A 12,141-nucleotide genomic window follows, 5' to 3' on the forward strand; every position below is an offset into this window, starting at 1 on the left:
CAGAGGAGGCTAGACTGGAGGCCTCAGCTACGCCGCCTCAGCAAGGCGGTCGAGTCATCCGTCGCTGCAGTGGGGGGCGACCGTCTCACCACAGCAACATCGGGGGCCTCTCTGTGTCTCCAAGCTCCAGGCCTTCGGGCAGGGCAGCGTAGGGGGCTGCGTGATCACTGCTCCTTGGTGGCCGCATTCCCGCTGTCAGCCTGGGTGGGCGTCAGCTTGATCCCCGCTGCGGGGGTCGAGATCGCTGGTTCCTCCACGGGGCTGTCTCTCAAGCAACGGGCTTACCCTCGATTCCCCGGCAAGGAGCCAGTGCAGCCTCTGGGAGCCGTGTGGCAGCCACCCCGCTCCGGAGCCTCTGATTGACTCGGCACAGGGAGGAGGGAGTAGGGGGGGGCACCCAGCCTCCGCAGAGCGGGGGCTGTCAGCCCATGTCGGATCGGGTCCTGCCTTCAAGAATCTGATCCGAGGCTCAACGCATCCCGCCTCGGGCACGGCGAGGAAATCTCTCCATGTCCGCCATTTTGGAAGCCCCGTCAAGAGGCGGGGACGCCAGGAAGACGGGCCGAATCCAAGCCTCTGGGGTGATATTGTCGCCTCCCCAGGCAGCAGCCGACACCTCAGGGGTTCGTCTCACTCATGGACCGAGGGTTGCTGCAGACCGACCCTTCAAAGTTCAGATTTGCTTCATTGCCGCAGGTCTCGTATGGAGGCCATCACAGGAGCGGCTTCATCGTTCGCGCTCCAGGCCACGCCCCTAAACCCAGTTACTTTTAATGAACTTGCTGCTAAATTTCACGCTCTGATCTTAAACTTGCAACAATACCTATCTGCAATTATGGAAAACTATAACTCCTTGATATGTAAAAATGGTGCTCCTAATGTCGATAGGCTACAATCTTTCTATTTATTTAGTTCATGTTTTACATTTATAATTCTAATATGACTGCTTCACTATTTAACATTTCTTCCTCAGAAACCATGCAGGAGTGCTGTCTGGCTTGACAGCAAGATTGTGCTCCCCTGGACAGTCAACTACTATGGCCTCAAGCTTGGAATCATATATCCAGAGTCACCAATTTGGCAAGTCTATTGCAAACCCTATATTTATTTCATCATAGTGCTTCATTACTCCTTCCTTAATCTTAGATGTGGAACATGACAGTTGCTGGAGTTGCCTACAATCCTCAGGTTCTTTGAAGCACATGGTTCTTGATTAGGAAGTCCATCTCGGTTACACACCATTTGCCCAAATCCCCTGTGTTCCTTCTGCCAGGTGACTGAACTGTCCTACCTGCTTTGCCTCCTGGATGTTGTTCTGCCCTGTGAGGATTGCCTCTGTGCACTCCTAATCTTCTGCTGTCTGGACGAGCGTGCACTGCGCAAGTACCCCACGTCTGCATGTTGCAATTTGGGGGGTTAATGTACCTGCACTGTCCTGAGGTGCCGGCTGTGTGTTGGTCCTGGGCAGGCAAAGTGACCAACCCTTCTGTAGTTGCGAGGACTTCCTCCTGAGGCAGGGATGTGCTTGCCACCAGACTGTGCAGTGTTGGTGGGATTGGGGTGGAAGGGGATATGATAGGAACTGACAAGGAAGGCCCCTCGGAGCATGACTGGGGCACAGAGGAGGTAGTGGAGGAGTGTGCAGATGTATGTGCCAGTGCACAGATACCACCTGAGAGTAGCGCATGTGCCAGCTGTCCTAGGCAGAGGCAGGTTGATTCATGATGGTCTGAGAGCTCGGAAACAAATAGCTCTCACATCATCATGATTCGAGGCTGTCTGCCTTGCATTACCAGCCATCAGGGCGTGCAACAACTCAGGGGTGTCCTCCCTGTCCCCAAGGGGCGGCAGAGACTGGGTGGAGGCATCCATGATGGTGGTCATTGCTGCAGCAGATGAAGCAGGTACAGGAGGTTGGGCAGCTCCCTCCACGGTGCACTGCACATCCTCCTGTCCCTGGCCCAGGGGTGCAGCCTGAACACCCTCCTGGATGCCCGCACCAGAGCCTGTGTACTGGTCCTCCCCCTCCTCCTCCTCCACCATTACCCCCATCTACCTAGAAGAATCCAGTGAGCCTTCCTTCCTGGATGGCCTCTCTGTTCCCACACCCTTGCCCACAGCCACTGAGGAGTGCCCCCCCACAACTACGTCCTGGGACCTACCAGCAGCAGCTCCAGCAGATGTTTCTTGCCCACCCCCAGCCATCTCTCCCTCAGATGACGTGGTCTCAATGGTGGCTGGCTGGGGTATGCACTTCTGTCAGTAGCTCAGTCCCTGCCCGTCTGCTCTACAGTGATGCCTCCACTTTCTTCATGAGCTGCAGCAACTGTGGAAAATGGGACAAAATACATCACCATCAGTAATCATAGTGAATGACCAATCAACACAAGTATGACATGCAGCCATGGGCATGGGAACAGCACCAGGGCACCTGCCCACACAAACACTGTCACCAACATGCACATGCAACAGCATGACCTGCAAACAAGCCACATGTAGTGCCTCACATATCTGGGCACAAATTACACATGTGATGTGGCCCAGCATACACATATAGCATGAACACACATAAACTTGTGCTCTAAATGCAGTGGAGTGAGACGTCACATAACTGTCCTGGAGATGTCAATGCATAAACTTGACATGCACAGACATCCATGTACATGTGTCACTCCCAGCAGATGTGTCTGCATGGATGCACTGTCAGGTATGCCACACATGGAGTTGTCCATCATTCACATCCCTCACCTGACCACAACATAGCATGTCAGCATCCGTTCTGTCCTAGCACTTGGTCCATGATCTCACACACAATGTGCTTGAGTACAACAATTCATGGATGAGAAATCTGCCAAAACCCATGCAAATAACAGTATACAATGTCTGACACCACATATGTTCAGCATTGGAATGAGGCAGCAAGCTGCTGCATCTCACACCACACACAAGCTGCAAACAGTATGTGGCATCTGCAAATATGCATGCCACACATACGCTGTAGAGCATTGCTCCGAATGGGTACTCAGCAGCAACTTCCAGATGACTTCTCCAGGCCAAGACCTGGGAGTGAATGTGCGGGTAGAACCTCTAAAGGACCCGCAGCTCTACCTGGGTAAAATGGAGGAACTGCTACGGGCCTTGAGGTCATCCCAACATTTCCAGACCATGGTCTTCGTATAGTTGGCCAACCCCTCTACATTTATGGCTGCCGTGATCTCATGCCAGATCTTCAGCCTTGCGTCATTGCCCAGCTGCTTTGCTGGGTTAAAGAGGGCATCATAGGTGCCCACGACTCAATCCACCAGGATGCCAACTTCAGTGGAGGTGAAGTTGGTAGCCATCTGCCTCGACATGTGGTGCTGCACTTATCAGAGGAAGTAGATGGGGCAGATATGGCCCCCCACGAAGCAGATATGGCTTTCCTGGCTCCTGGGTAAGTTTTCTAGAGCTGTGGTGGTTTTGGCAGGTGGAAGTCCCAAGTACACAAGGGGTGGTCACAGGTATAACACAGGATAAAAGGCAAAAGTAGGACAGCTTGCATTCCAAGACAGAGCTGGTTGCAAGCAGGTACTCCCACTCAAGCAGGCAGCGGCTGATTAAGAGTGAGTGAGCAAAAGGTCGGCTGGAGGAAGCAAAAACAGCAGTTTGCAGGCAGGAAGAACTGTGGTGTATGTCTCGCATCCATAGCAGCCGATAACAGAGTGAAAGAGCTTAACACATAAGTTATCACAAATGCTTAGGGACGCTGCGCACCGAAGCAGCTCACAGCAAGGAAGGTGTAATATAAGGAGTGTGATGCACATCACTGGTTGTGCACATGGAGGTAGAAGCAGGACGAGTATCGCGTACGTATTTAGGGGTGATACGCAAGCCGTTCACTTCAGGTAATGCGTACCGCATTTTATTGGGAGCGTTGCCTTTGCGCATATGTGCATGGATGTTTGAATTTTTTGCAGCCTATGGAGTATCTCATACTCAATTTCTGAGTTTAGGGGTGCCTCCGCGTATCGCGTCAGTATTTTCTAGTTTTCTGAAGCTTTCTGGGATTGCATAAGCAATTTCTGAGTTTAGGAGTGCCTCTGCGTATCGATTACAGTATGTTTTGCTTTTCAGAAGAATTCCTGTATGGCGTATGCAATTTTTGAGTTTAGGTGTCCGTCTGCGTATCGTGTACCGCATTTTTGATTTTGGGATAAATTGGAGCCTTGCTGGACCACACATCTATGTCGCACATAGACTGTTCCCTTCCTAATTTTTCCCAGAACAATATCATCATGTGCCTTCCATTTATCCTTTACAATTGAAACATGAGTGGAAAGGCCACAAGAGAGAAAGGGAGCAGACAGGGTCAGGGACATGGTGAGGATGCATCTTCCCCAGCCACAGAAGGAGGTGGTGGGCTGCAGGCTATAGGTGACCCAGCACCTGGATGCCACTGTGGCCGCATACAGACCGGTGAAACACCACCACCTATAGCCCCTCGCGCCAAGAAGGGACACCCTGCAGAGAAGGAAGAGGCTTCAAACCCAGACACGGCACAGGAGATGGGTCCGCAGAGGAAGAGGCTCTTCACTTATGAGGAGCTGCTAGTATGCTGTGAGCATCCATGCACCAGCACAATGGATGGTGCATTTGCAGTGGATCACAGACCAGGTCAACGCTGTAGGTGTGGAGATGCGCACTGCAGAAGCAGTGGAACGATCTCACACATATGGCCAAGCACAAGCTCAGTGTCAACCTGGCTTCTGCACCGGCCACTGGAGGGGGGCCATCACAGGAGGAGCAGCTGAAACAGCATGAAGAGGCCACAAGTCAATTCATCACACTTGACCAGGTGCAAGTCAAGGGAGGCCTGCAGAACTATGAGGACACATCTGGTGAGTGGCACTTCTTGTGCATCAAATGTTTCGTCAATCATGTATGACTCACCATATATGTGTAGTGGTGCTTCTGGATGCAGTTGTATAACTTTCTTTGGGAATGCATGTTTGCTAGTGTTTATACTCATGCCACATGGCCTTCAGTCTTGGAGTATCCTGTTTAGTGGCGATGTGTGGCACCTGTTTGTGTGACAGTACTGTTGGGATGGAAATTAGTCTATCCCACCCCCCTAGGTGCTTTAGAGTGAGACAAATCCCATAGGTTGCAGTGTAATGTGCAAGGGGGGAAGGAACCATGCTAAGAAGCTCAGAATGGATATAATGTAAGCAGAAATAACAGATGTATAGATTCAGTGCGCACATGGAAAGAAACACCATCTTGTAGTCATGGTAGACGCTGAGCCCTGTATGGCTGTGCAGTACAACTTTAGCTCATTGGAAGAATCTGAATAGGCCCAGAGACACTAAAAAGTGATGAGACCGCCCTTCCAGTTCTCACGGAAGCTTCCCCTTGTCAATTCACTGGTGCAATTACTTGGTATCACTGAGAGGAACACGCCCTGCAAGGCTGTGAGATAACACCAGGCTCCTCGCAGTGCCCATTCATCACAGCCAAACTATCAGCAGACCTCTAACCCCTACCCAGCCTATCCAGAGCAATGGCCCACACCACTGACCCGGTCCAAAACCCCTGCATTCAACAATAGTGAGTGACCCCAGTCCCAGCCATAAAACCAATGTCCATAAAAGATCTTCATGTACAGCCATTTTACCTCTCCGCATAAATACATCCTTTGTAATACGAGGTGCTGGGAAGGATAAATTATAGATCAAAACAAGGGTGGAAGCCTTGGGTGCAAGGGGTGCAATATCAACAAAGTATTGTAAAACGCTAGTTTTTACTGTATAGCGATGATGATGTGCTGCCTTTCAAACTTCTGTTTGTACTAACTTTCGCCAGAACGTTCTCAAGCAGCAGAGTCCTCTGCTGATACCATTGTACAATTAAACCTTGTTATCCTTGTAAGCAATCTCTTGACCTTTTTCCCTACAGGATTGCATTCTTTCTGGCATGAGTGTAAACAGGAACTTGCCTTCATTTGGTGACCCTGCTGATGTGATCCCAGCTCCCCCGTACCTGCGGACGTATCCATGCGGCCTCTCCAGAAGGACTGCGCCCACCTACAGCAACCAGCAACCAAAATGCTGATCTCAGAGTGGCCCTCCAGGGCCCGTCTTTGCAGAATCATGCCTGCTATTTGGAGCGGGGTGCGGACCCAAAGAGAGGTGCAGGCCAGTGCTGGAACACCGTGAACAAAGGAGTTCGAGTGAATACGTGCATGTGAGTATAGCCTGCAAGGGATAATAAAGTAGGGTTGGATGTATGGAGCAGTGTGAACAGTGTGAACACGCAGTCATTGAAACTGAGAGAGTGGCATATTTGTGGAGTGTGTTGATTTTTTGTTTTTCAATATATTTTTTAAGGAGATTAAGGAAAAGTAAAACGGAAGAGAGGGGGTTGGGGAGGTGGCGCCACATGCATTGTTTAAACACTGAGGAAAAACACAGGAATAAATATAGGAGTTCTGTATAATTAGAGAGCTCAGGAATAGTAGTGGTTGCACAGCAGAGGAGGAAGGGTACACCCCTAACGTGGCAAATGCAAGAATAGTGGAAGAGTGAGCTGAACGAGGACAAGGACAGTGGGGTGGCAACACGCAGTTCTCGGGGCCACAGTGGCAAGGAGGACAGCAACAAGGGTGAGGTCGGTTTCAAGGGTCAAGGGGGGGTGGGTTTTGGGGTCTTGGGCCAATGGGAGGGTAAACAGGGAAGTGCTGGACATGCAGGAGGTGGGGGCACTTCTCCAGAGAATGTCAGAGTAGGCAGGCTGTGGGATACAACTACAATCAGCAGAATTATTGCCCTTCACCACAGGGGAATCCCCAGGTGCCACCTCCCAGAATGACTTCAATACCCTATGCGATCCATCAGGCTTACACACAGCTAACACCGCCCCTTCCCACCGCAACACCTGCAGCAGGCAGTTCAGCATTATCAACCCCGCCCCAACATGCAACAAGCAGAGAACAGGAAAGCCTTCAGCAGCATACCTAATGGCACAGAGGCCCTTTATTAAGGCACTACAGTAGTAGGGGGAAACCCTTTTTTGTCCCCGTGGACAGACAAATATCCTGACTAGGACAGCCCACCGAGAGCACTTGCGTGTCCAGTCCTGTCAATGACCCTAAATCCAGAAGAGGAATCATTGGTGAGGGCAGAGATAGGGAACAAAAATTCATCTTTATGTTCGAATCTGGAGCCAAGAAGTTGTGCATCAGTGAAGGTGACTTTCCGTTATCAGGCAAAACGCTCAACACGCAGGGATTCTCTGAGGCTGTTTCAGCGGTTCCATATACAAAAGATTTAGATGTAAAGGTGGGAGAGAAAGTGGTAAGGGCCCCAATCTTATACTCTGAGAGCTCTCCTGTCACCTTGCTTGGTAGGGATCTGCTAAGTAAACTAAATATAACAATCTCATTCACTGACAGTGGTATCATCTGCGCCACACCTGGCATGTGTTCAATGAGGGCAATATGAGGGCAATACTTGTGATGCATGCCAAGGCACGTGATGTAGTGGTATGAGGCATCCCTGTCAACCACAACATGTTCATTCATGGCATTAGGGTGCTCGCACAAGCCGTTCCCCAGAATACCAGAACTTGCTAGTGAGTAATCAATGATTTCATTTTTTGGCCCATGGTGTCCCCAGAGCTAGTTGCAGGCACAATACTCTCCCTGGACCTAGAGGATCTGCTGGTGTCGGGCAAAAGAATTGTAGTGCTAGGTATAGACCCTCAAGGATGTCAGTGGCGCACCGTCCTGTGCATTGATCCTACTATGCCCTTCAAAGCATTGACAGATGCTGATCTCTTTGAGGATAACAACAATGATGGGGAGATCATACTCGAAATGTGCATACCTTGTGAGATTATGGTACAATCTTGAAGAGTCCAAAGCCCCCTCATTGCTGTTGTCACACCACCCCCATTCAGCCAAGCAGACTCACAACAGGTTCCCATGCACTTATGGACAACCAACCCAAATGATGTAGGGATGCTGAAAGAAGCGACCAAAAGCTGGGGCAGTGTTACCCCGGGTGAAGCCATACCCATTGACCAGGGAGGAAGAAGAGAGGATCAGGGAAACAATACAGGCCTTAATACACCGATGAATCATAGTACCCTTCACCTCACCATGTAGCACAGCCATATACCCCATTAAAAAGGCATCAGGGGCAGTTGGAGGATGATCCAGGATCTCTGCCCCCTCAATGACGTAGTGCAGAATGAATTTCCACTTGTCTCCAACCCGGCCTCCATTTTGTGCAGCATCCCCAAGGAAGCAACCCATTTTACAGTGGTCGATTTGAAGAATGCCTTCTTTTCGGTACCCCTGCACCCGGACTCACAGTACCTCACAGCATTTACCCTTGGCATTAAAGAATTATGAACACAGTTGTTTGCCCCAAGGATATTGCAAGAGCCACAGCACATTCAACAGAATACCGTACAAAGACTTAGGTAACATCCAGGTGCCCAGCACAATAATTCATTACGTAGATGATTTATTGGTATGCAGTGACAGTGAATAGTACTACCACAGAGACTCCATCACACTGTTGCAACTGGTAGCACATAAGGGGTCCAAGGTATATACAGCTAAGCTCCAGTATTGCTTGCATGAGGTACTCTACCTCGGACAAATCATTTCTGCAGACGAGAAAAGATTTATCCCTGACAGGGCAGCAACAATGTGCGCAACTCCCAAGCCAATTACAGTGAAAGACATGCAGACATTCTTGGGGTTGTGCAATTACTGCAGGGCATGGATTCTTGACTATGCAGCATACACAAGGCCACTCTTACATGGCCTCAAGGAAGCACAAAAAGAGAACATTAAAATAGAATGGACCAGACTGCGCATGTGCGTGCAGCGCATGTGGAGCAAAATACATCGGCTCCCGGCGGCCGCAACAATCATCCTTCTTATATTCCCTTTAAGCGAAGCAATCTCGCCCCAGCCGCTCACAAGCAGAAGCAGACCCACTGGAGCGGCTTGTCGCTGCACACTGGAGCAGAACCAGACCGGGGGACACCATAACCAGCCCGAAGACCGCCGGCTGGTGGCCCATGGCCATTGCTGCGCAGGTGGGAGCGGCCGCCCACCCCTCCCCCTCAGAGTCACTGTGAGCGCCAAGGCTACTTGGAGAGGAGACGCGCCGGAGACATGCCGGTGGGTCGGAAAGCGAGACCCCGCAGCGTTCTACCGGCACCGACGCACCGCCAATGGTGGTCCCTCCCACCCACCTGATCCGGGCGACAACGCAGAGATACAGTGCAGAGGCCAGAACATCTGAGGCCATTCACGAAATGCACCTCTCTCGACCCAGGCAGTGCAACTGAGACACGGCGCCTCCCATCTTTGTGGCCGAGGAAGACCTTGAGGAAAACACCCCGTCACATCCCACAGACGGCCCTGGAAATCATTCTACGCGCCTGCCCTGGGGCCCGGGCCTGCACAGCCAGCCTTCCCCCTTGTTATCTCCCCCCCCCCGTCAGCGAGACTTCAACGCCCGTGGTCGAGTCGCGGCACGACAAGAGGATCTGGGTGCTGCCCTCCCTTGTTGGTGAACGATATGCCGGCAACAGACCCAACAACAGCAAAGTACACGTGTGAGAGGGGTGGCGGGCCTGTTTTGTCTCCCCTCCTCCCCCCGACGACTCCCTACATAACCGGTCCAGCAGCATGTCCCACAGAGCCCTTGAATGAAACTGTGGGGTGCGAGGATAAGTACTGGACAGTGCTACGCTTATAAGTGAATCAGGGGGATAGTCCCACACTAGTGGGGGAGACCATATTCCCCCCTCTTCACAGAGTCTACAAATAATCAGGCTGCGGTGGGGGCACGGAGGCTGGGGGCACCCTCCTCCTAACCAACATAACCACCCTCCGACCACGGCGGACCCCTTGGCTCCCCCACCTCACTACGCTGTGGGCTGGAGCCTGTGAGGACTGGCAGTGGAGCAGCTCCTATGGGGCAACATCACCACAAGGACGATTTCTCCCCGATACACACAGCACCATCCCAACGAGACAGGCAACCCTGGAGGTGGAATCCACACCCAAGAAGAGCGTTTTCGACACTGCCCTGGTTGAGGCACACCGTGGGCATCCCTTGTCGCTGGCGGCATAGTAATCTGAGCCACGCAATGTCCCCCCCAGCTCCAACACCAACCCTCCCTGAGACGACAACGAGAAATACCCAGACTTGACACCATACCGGTTGCGCTGACAGCGATATGGGAAAGGAAAAGACCAAAAGACAAACCCTCCAAAATAAAATGGACATCTACACTATGGGGGCCCCTCCCCGCCGAGGGACCCAGACCCCAGAAGAGGAAGGTGCCAGTGAGGAGCCCCACAACCCTCCAATCTCTCTAACAGACCTCATGAAAGCGATTGGGGACTCGAGAACATCACTGGAACTCAAAATTGGAGGCCTATCCACAGAGATGTCCCTCATTCGCCAAGATCTGCGCAACCTGTCGGCTAGAGTCGGTGAAGCGGAACAGAGTGTGTCAGACACAGAAGACGCAGTCCACCGACTGGAACAACAACTGGCTACAATCACCCAAAAAGTCACCCAGCTTGAATATCGCGCTGAGGACAGTGAAGGGAGGGCGTGAATCAAAAATCTCAGGATTCTTGGGATACCGCAGAAGAAAGAAGGCCCCAGCGCTGAACTTTTCTTTGAAGACTGGCTGACTCATGTCTTTGCTCCAAAAAAACTATCCAAGTTCTTCTTCATAGAAAGAGCACACAGGGTGCCCACCAGACGATCTACCCCTGGAGCCCCGCCTAGAACGATAATTGCACGCCTGCTGAATTATCAAGACCGCAACGCTATCCTTCAAATGGCTAGGGCCGCTGGTCCAATCACATATAACAGCTACAGAGTTGGGTTTTACCCTGATTACACCAAGGAAGTTCGAAAGGCCCTCCAGTCATTCGACTCAGCTAAGAAGAAACTTTAGTCGTTATCAATCAAGTATGCTCTATTCTTTCTGGCACTGCTTAAAGTCCACTACGAGGGCACCACTCACCTGTTCTACAACCCCAAAGACGCATGGGACTGGCTCAAAACACATGTTCTCAATGACCCTAGAGCACGATGCGCACCGCTTGACCCGCCTGCGCAGAAACCCAGACCCGGGCAGCCCTCGCCCCCTCCACCCCCAGCGAGCTGGGATGTCGACACCATGCAGCATCTTGCCAACAGCTCCACAGAGAATGGATGAGGCCTCCGCAACACGGAGACCGACGTACAGTGAAACAACATGGGAACCTTAACCTAGCGGCTGCCGCTCATCATGCGGTGTAGGCACTACCCCAGTCCGGGTCATCCCGAAGAAGTTTTCTAGTTGCAAGTTCAATGTTTGGGCGACAGGTGCTCCCAGTTGGGGGGGAAGTACAGAGTGGGGGGAGTTTTAAGGGTGTAAGCAACCAGAATCACAGGATGAGAAGGCATGACACCTACACATTCCGGTGCAGGAACCATACACTGTTTACTGGCAGGACCCATGATACCCGCGCTACCCAGCTACCAATCATACAATTACACGGCAACCTCTGGACGTCTCCCTCTTGTGTATACCTCCGGACACCTCGAAAACATACAAGACCACCATTGATCCTCCTAGATGCCCCACTACGAGACCCACGCAGATAGAGCAAATACCAACACACTCTCCTTATTGTCCTGGAATGTCAACGGCCTCGGCTCCAGTCTGAAACGAAGATTGGTGCTCCAGTATCTCAACCGATACTCACCAGACATAGTTCTCCTCAATGAAACACACCTGATTGGCACTGAAAGCAGCTTCTTCAAAAGATCCAATTACCCACACACTTACCAAGCTGGATTCACAAAATGCGCCAGGTGTACAATGATACTCGTCCATAACGAGTCCCCCTACAGGTCAGAAAAGTAAGAACCGATCCCCGGGGCCACAATGTGATACTGCTTGCAGACATCTGGGGTGAGAAATGGGGTCTTGCTGCTATCTATGCCCCCCCCCACACTCATAAAGGAACTACTGGCTGAGCTGCGGGACTTGCTCCTGGAGGAGGAAGCTAGCCTATGGGTCATAGGAGGAGACTTCAACGAAGTGATGGATGTCACAGTCGACAGGTCCCAT

This window comes from Ambystoma mexicanum, chromosome 6p, assembly GCF_040938575.1.
Source record: "Ambystoma mexicanum isolate Mex_15411 chromosome 6p, UKY_AmexF1_1, whole genome shotgun sequence".
Lineage (NCBI taxonomy): Eukaryota > Metazoa > Chordata > Amphibia > Caudata > Ambystomatidae > Ambystoma > Ambystoma mexicanum.